Source organism: Durio zibethinus, chromosome 22 (genome assembly GCF_047325235.1).
Source record: "Durio zibethinus cultivar Kanyao isolate XHJ-2024 chromosome 22, ASM4732523v1, whole genome shotgun sequence".
Lineage (NCBI taxonomy): Eukaryota > Viridiplantae > Streptophyta > Magnoliopsida > Malvales > Malvaceae > Durio > Durio zibethinus.
In genome coordinates, this window is record NC_143183.1 from 12,495,468 (window position 1) to 12,504,093 (window position 8,626).

General features: G+C 28.8%; 1 non-coding gene across 1 annotated transcript; it reads left to right on the forward strand.

Moving 5' to 3' along the window:
- Positions 1-5,413: 5,413 nt before the first annotated feature.
- Positions 5,414-5,520, forward strand: LOC149512614 (small nucleolar RNA R71). The gene has a single exon (XR_016332224.1). It is a non-coding gene; the product is annotated as a small nucleolar RNA R71 (small nucleolar RNA).
- Positions 5,521-8,626: the final 3,106 nt, after the last annotated feature.

Genomic DNA, 8,626 nt, shown 5'->3' on the forward strand with positions numbered 1-8,626 from the left:
TTTCTTTGTTATGAAACAACATAATGAACCTAAGCCTTGTTTTTTTATGACTATAAAAATTAGCATTTTTTAAGGTCATTTTTGTCCTAAAATTTTGAAATTTTTGGTGATCTTTTTTAAAGTCCTAACATTTTGTCCTTTATTGTGCTCAAATTCTTGTTTTTAGGTATACATGAAGAATTTGAAAATTTCTTATTAATTTGGACAAAAAATGCTTAGAAGCTTGCATGGTTTGAATAAAGTGAAGAATCTAAGCAAAGGTGATGGACAAGCATTTGGCCAAAGACCAAATAAGCCCATATGTGCAACCAACCATCCATGCTCTCAAAAGCCTAAGAGCATTTGACCATGCATGCAAAAGGAAAATAGAAATTTCAAATTCAAAAATGATGCAAAGGTGACAAGTCCTAGAGTGATCAATCTTACATTTAAGGCCGGACCAAGAAGACCTAAACCATGTATGAATAACCAGCCAAGATAAGAAAGATGAGTGCATAAAGAGTCTTTCAAATTTTAAAAGCAGTTTAAACTCAAGTGAAATAAATTAAGAAAGATTAGGAAATTAATTCAAAAGTGGTCTAATCCCCTCTCTCTCTCTCCATCTAAAATTCAAATAAAAGTGACATGGTATGGACACACAAGCAAGGGATGGCTAGATGGACCAATCACCTTTAAGAACTAAGCGATGAAATCGGCCACATGGACCTCCCTCTTAATTGAAAATTTGCAAGTGCACAGAATCATATCAAGTAATAATAATGATAAGCAAAGTTCTTTCCCACAAAAGACTTTAATAAAGAGAATTAAGTACCAAAATTAAACACTTTTAACTATATTTAGAAAATAAAAAATTAAAGTAAATAAAAAACTAATATGCAAAACCAAAATAAATAAACTAAATCAAAATTAAATAACTTAAATCTAATGTAGAATTATGCAAGTAAACTAATGTAGTAGCTATAATTTAAATGTAGAACAATTTTTAAGATTGCTAAAACAAAAAATTAAACCTAAATTATATGCAAAAAAATTAAATAGTGCAAAACTTTTTTTGCAGTAGCTAAAATAGTGAATAAGAATTAACTACAATGCAAAACAATGAAATTGAACAACTTTAAATTAATTCTAAGATATGTAGTAGCTAAAAAAGAATTAATGTAGCAAAATCATACCTAAACGATGAATTAAAAATTGAGACTCTCAAAAAACTATAATGCAATCTTAAAACAACTTAGATTAAATCGAAATTCAAATGAAACTTAAATTGCATGAACACAAATTAAAAGAGATTGAATAGGAATAAAAACAACAAGAAAGTAAAAGTACAAGAATCAAAATTGTTTTAAAAAAATTTAAAGACATTGGAAAACTTAAAATACCTAAAAAAACAAGAAAGAACACTAAAGATAAATTGGTATGTCATCATAACCATTATATGTCCTTTCCCTAAACAAAATATAGTTATTTATGGGTAAAGAATCCTAAGGGTTGTACTCTCGATAAAGTATAGAATACTTTTTCAATTTGGAGTAGAGTTCTTGAATGAAAGATGACTTATTAGAGAGTTCTTGTTGATTTCGATATCTTGGGTCAAAATAAAATTTAAATTTTGTTCTATTTCTTCCATGCAATCTCATGATATCCTATACATTTTAACTCCAAAATCTAGCCAATTGCCTCATAACTCTTCTTTTTCAAATTTTTGAAAAATTTTCCTATACATGCACAAATTAAACAAATTAAAGAGGGAAATTAAATTATTTTACCAAGAACTAAGCAAAAATCATAATATTAAGCACAAAAATGACTTTATTTTATAGAGTTATCAAAACTTCAAACTTGAATTTTTGCTTGTCCTCAAGCAAAATAAATCTAAGTTAAAGTAGAAAATAACATGATAGATATTATGATACATACTACCATTAATCAGATTCTCATAAGGTCCTAAAAAATTGCATAATGAATATAACTTAGAGAAAATAATAAACATAGATTAAACATTAGATTCATTCAAGAGTAAGCTCCCTTTCAATTGCAAATTTTCATGTGTGAATAGTTGATCTCATATCAATGCAAGTCATTCAATTAAAGTTATGCAAAAATGAAATTAACGCAGAATCTTAAAAGCATGCACAAATTTCATAAGTTTGCTTTTCACATACTTTCTCGGCTAATGTAGCCATACTTAACCAATGATCAATAAGTCTTTATCAAGCTTGTGATGTTAGTCTACGATTAAGGTTGGATAAAGGAAATATTTAGGTTCATAACCTACACGCATGCTTTATTTATTATCTTTTTTTTCTTACAAAAGAGTTTTCAAGAGAATTGTACACCCCCAAACTTATATTCTTCTTTCTTTGTAGCTTTCATCTTTTTCACAATCTTTCTTTTTCACTTTCCTTTTTTTTTTTAACTTTTCATCTTTTTCAAAATTTTTTTCTTTGATTGTTTTTAAATTTTCACAATAGAATTCAAGCAACTTTATGATTTTAAGTTGTTTGTAACTTTTGCTTGCTTTCTTTTTCTTTTCAAATTGCAGCTATCTTTTTCAATGTAAGATAGCTCTTATATTGATTTGATCCTCATGCACATAGGGTAAGGTAGGAAGATAAAGATAATAAATCAAAGAGTGACTATTCATGTAAGTTAAAACAAAGAAAGGATATATAATAAGCTTAAAAGGCATGACTAAGGATATTCATAATAAAGGTAAGCTTGAGAGGCTTATACGATCCAAAAATGGCCTAAATCATCTCCCTACTTAATTGTGATCTAGGATTTCATCTTAAAATATGCTCAAACAAAGATTAATGCAATCCCATATCGACATAAATCTTAACTAAACATATGTGCATCTCAATATTCAAGACTAACTACTAAAGAATGTGAAAATATTACCATTAAAAAAAAAACAAAATCCAAAAATCATCTCATACTTTTACTATATTAATTCTTTTATAATAAGCTATATTCAAAGTCAATCAAAGTTCGTCATTGGATTGTGACAAAATAAACAAAAGAAGAAACATAATTATTCTAAGCATGACAATTTAAACTCAAAAACTAAAAATTTAAAATAATTTTGAAAAAAAAAATTGGCACAAATTTTCTCTCCCTTAACTTGAATGACACATTGTCCTCAATATGTAAAAATAAAACAATAAAGCATATAAGGGAAAAAAAGATACTCCTCTAATTGACTAAGAACCAATTATGGAATTTGTAGGAATTATCTTTATGGTGCTGCATATTATTTTAGCTTCCTTGTTCCTACAAAAGCAAAAGTAAACAAAGCAAGCATTATCTATTCCTAATAAAAACCAAAATAATAAAACTAATTCTAAGTATGCAAAGCTAAAAATCAAAACTTGGGTTGCCTCTCAAGTAGTGCTAGTTTATAGTCAAGCTTGACTATTTTGAAAAATTCATTCATTTAAATTCTCCATACCCTTTTTTGTAGATCCATCTATCCATCTCATCATTTTTTTTCACAATCTCAATTATTGGATGATGCTCTAATAAGTTGGGTAAGCTTATCTCAACAAACGCAATTTTCTTGCACACATTTTCTTTCATTTTTTTGGCTAGTATTACATAAGGAGAATGTACTTGTAATTTCATACTAGTTATCCTATCTTTTTTCCATGATTTTGTATCCTTCACTTTTTTTTTCTTTTTTGCTGTACTCCTATAAGTTGGATTTGACTTTACTATCGTAAGCTTATTTTTCACCAACTTTGCATCTTCATTTAAGATTTTTTTCAAACCAATTTTTTTTTTTCACAACAAGATCACCAATCTTAAATACAATGTTTCTTTCTTGAAATCTCAAGATTAGATCCATATTGTAAACATTAACTAATGATCTTAAAGTTGCAAAAAATGGCCTTTCAAGGATAATAAAAGCTTCCTTATCATTAGCTATATCAAGCATCATAAAATCAACAAGGAAAGCATATTTATCCATTTTCACCAAAACATTTTCTACCACTCCCTTTATATATTTCATAGATCTCTCAGTTAGTTGAAGGTATGTGCTTGAAAGCTTTAACTCTCCAATACTAAGCTACATAAAAATAGAAAAAGGCATTAGATTTATGCTTGATTCTAAATCACACAAAGCTTCATCAAAGAAAATAAAACCAATAAAAAAATGAACAGAAAAACTTCCTAGATCATTAAGCTTGGTGGGCAAATTTCTTTGAAGTAAAGTGCCACACTCCTCAGCAAGTGTAACTTTGTTTTTGCTTGTGTAGTGACATTAAATAATAACCTATTTAGAATGGACATTTTAAGAGTTAGCTTCATTTTTTTCTTTTCTTTTTCTTCTTGAAATTTAAAATTAACAGCTTTTTTTATAAAAACTAAATTCTCAATTTTAGCTTTTTTTTTATATCTTCTTGTTTCTCATCATCAATCATGACTTTTTCTTCTTTTTTAATTTTCATTCTCCTTCAATAGTGTTAAATCCTCTTTTTTCATAAGATCTTCTTAAATTACTTCATCCCCATCTACTAAACCCTCATATCCAATAGGATCCTTTTCCACTGCCTTCAAAAACCTAGTCATCTCCACCATAATGTGCTCCTCCATGATATCATCATTATCATAATCATAATCATAATCATAATCCACCCTATGTAACCCTTATTCCTTTGATGAATCAATAATACTACATTTTTCGTTACCTTGCCTTCTTGGATTGACTTTATGTTACTTGGCAAGGTGCCTTGAGGACGGTTACTTAAAGCATTAGCTAATTGACCCATTTGTAACTCAAGGTTCCTTATGGAACCTGTTTAATTTTAAATGGTGGTTGTTTAGTTTTGAAGGATTTGGTTAAACATCTCCTCCAAAGATTATTTCTTTTCTTGGAATGGTGGAAAAGGTTGGTATTATAAAGGTGGTGGTTGAAAACTAGGGGGTAAAAGGGTTTGAAATTTGAATTTGAAGTTTCACCTTAGTTGCCCCATGAAAAGTTTGGGTGGTGTTTCCAACCTTCATTATAGGTGTTACTATATGGATTATATTATTGCTTGGATGAAGTAACATATTGGACAGGTTTTTCTCTGATGGGACACCTTTCTAAGGCATTGTTCCCCCTACAATTTTCACATAAGATGAAAATGCTTTCTATGGCTTGAACTAGGTTGGGCAAAAAGTTGGTTCCTAAGTTTTGAATTTTTTTGGCTAAAGCAAAAACTTGGGAAGTAAGGGTAGTAAATGCATCAAGCTCAAAAACCCTAACTAATGTTTTAGATACTAACCTTTCATTGCCATCTCTTTAATCAAATTGTAGGCCTCATAAATGCATTTACTCATCAAAGTTCCACCATTAGTAGCATTAATTGTGGTTCTAGTTTCCCTCACTAACCCATTATAAAAATTTTGAACTTGTAACCACTTGGGTAAACCATGGTGTGGGCATCTCCTCAAAAGCTCCTTATATCTCTCCCATGCATTAAATAAAGATTTTGCCTCAAATTGTTTAAAAGAAGTGATATTATTTTTCATCTTGGTTGTTTTAGGAGGAAAGAATTTTACTAAGAACTTTTGGACTACATCATCCCATGTAGTGATAAAGCGAGGAGGAAGAGACATAAGCTAGCATTTTGCCTTATCCTTGAGAGAAAAAGGAAATAATTTTAGTCTTATGGCATCATCAGTAACACTATTTTACTTGAAAGTATCACATACTTCTAAAAATTAGTTAAACAAAAATTAGGGTCATTACTAGGTTACCCACATAATTGAACTGAATTTTGGATCATGTTTACGATGGATGGCTTCAATTCAAAATTATAAGCATGAATGGTCGGCCTACTAATGCTCGATGGAAAGCCATTTAATTGTGGGGTAGCATAGTCCTTGAGTGTTTAGCCATAGAAGGATGAAGAGTTGCTTGCATTTTACATTTTTTTACCTTTTTTAGAGTTCTCTCTATTTCCTTATCTAAGGACATTAAACTAGACCTCTTAGATCTTGGCAAGCAAATCAAACAAGTATTAAACAGATTAAAACAAGAAAACAAACTCCAAGCTACAAGAAAGATGATTAGTATCAATATTGAAACAACTTCAACAATCCCCGATAATGGTGCTAAAAATTTGATTGAAAAATCACAAGTGCACAAAATCATATCAAGTAATAAAGTGATAAGCAAAATTCATTCCCACAAAGACTTTAATAGAGAGAATTAAATACCAAAATTGAACACTTTTATCTATATTCAGAAAACTGAAAATTAAAGCAGCTACTAAACTAATATGCAAAACCAAAATAAATAAACTAAATAAAAATTAAATGACTTAAATCTAATGCAAAATTGTGTATGTAAACCAATGTAGTAGTTATAATTAATGTGTAGAATAATTCTTTTAAGAGTGCTAAAATAGAAAATTAAACCTGAATTATATGCAAAAAAATTAAATGGTGCAAAAAATTTATGTAGTAGCTAAAATATTGAATAAGAATTAACTATACTACAAAACAATCATATTGAACAAACTTAAATTAATTCTAAGACATGTAGTAGTTAAAACAAGAATTAATGGAGCAAAATTAGACCTAAACAATGAACTAAAAACTGAAACTGTCAAAGAACTATAATGCAATCCTAAAACAACTAAGATTAAACCAAAATTCAAGCGAAAATTAAATTGCGTAAAGACAAATTAAAAGAGCTTGAATAGGAATTAAAACAAACTTGAAATTAAATTGCAAGAAAGTAAAAGTGCAAGAATGAAAATTATTTAAAGAAAATTTAAAGATAACTGGAAAACTTTAAAAAACTAAAAGAACAAGAAAGCTGAAGAACACTAAAGATAAATTGGTTGTCACCCTAACCATTATATGTCCTTTCCCTAAAGAAAATACAACTATTTATAGATAGAGAATCCTAAGGGTTGTAGTCTTGATAGAGAGTGGAATATGTCTTCAATTTGGAATAGAGTTCTAAAATGAAAGATGATTTCTTGGAAAGATCTTGTTGATTTCTATCTCTTAGTTCAAAATAGAATTTTAATTATGTTTTGTTCTTCCATGCAATCTCATGATATCATATGCATTTTAACTCCAAATTCCAGCCAAATTGCCTCAAAATTTATTTTTTTTCAATTTTCTAAAATTTTTCTTACATATGTAAAAATTAATCAAATTAAAGAGGGAAATTAAATTATTTTACCAAGAAATAAGCAAAATTCATAAAATTAAGTACTAAAAATAACTCTACTTTATAGAGTTATCACCTCTCTCCTAGTCGTTATTTGAGTCTCATTAGAACTAGAAAGCTTTTTGAATTTAAATGTATTTTAGCTGGAATAAACTATCTAGGTTCATCCCCCTAGCCTGGATGTTCACCTATAAACATCCTTACTTTCAAGAGGAAAAACACACCTTTCTATACTTTTCCTTAACAAATTTTCTTATTTTTCTTAGTTTAGGTTTGGCTGGGTGACAAACTACCTTTAAATCTTTGTTTTCAAGCTTTCTTTAATTTTAATTCAAGTTATTTTAAGTTCTTTTCAAAACTTTCTTTAAACTTTATACAAGTTAATTTCAAACTTTCATTTCCAAGTTTCCCTAATTTACTTTCATAATGCCTTTTCGAATTTTTATTTCTTGCTTTTACTCTCTATTTAATTATTGCAACATTTTCCATGCTATGTTCCATTTCTACATTCGACCAACTCAAATGCTAGAATTGATCATCTTGTGAAGCACTCCAACCAACCTTTAAATCATCATTCTATTTGATTTTCTTCACATAAGTTCATCTTAGCACCATTTGTCTATGGTAGCTTTTGGCTATTTTCTAGCCACTTTGCTTTCCATTCATGGTTTATGCATTAATTACAACTTCATTTACTTTATGCAAGCAATTTTATTTTATGTTCATGCTAAAGCATATATTTTTCCATGTTGTTTACCATTTGGCCTAGTAGTATATTGTTCATTCATTCTTAAGTATATTTTAAGCATTTTTTAGTTATCATATGCCATCGCTAATTACTTGCTTTGCACTTAATCCTCTATCTCTTTGTTTCATGCAAGTTTAACTTGGTTATTCATCTAAGCCTTAGACCATACCATTTAGCCTCTTTTAGTTCATCTCATTTAATTGTTATGCTCTTACATTTTTTAGGTTAGACAATTACTTTTATATCTTTCATTGCCATTTCATTTCTTCTTGCTTTAATTCTTGTTGCAAGCACCAATCAACCTCATTTGCATAATGTTAATATAAGGATAAAAGAATCAATTTTGGAATGTGGTTATATGTGCATCCCTTATATAATGCTCATGGGAATGATCTTACTCTCTACTTTATTACTTGATACGATCGATGCATTTGCAGGCATAAAAAGTAACAATCAAGTCTTTGGTGTCGTTGTTGGGGATTATTTTAATGTAAGATGGCTAATATCAATATCAATGCTTTTCTTTTCTTTTGTAGTTTAAATTTTACTTTTACTTGCAATTATTAGTTTTGATCTTTTGTTTGTAGGCATAGATCTAGAAATGTTGACTTGGTTCTATTTGGTCAAGAAATTGAAAGAACATTTAGAAGACTAAAATGAGAGGAATCAATAATTTCTAACCCAATGGTAAACCCTAATAAAGA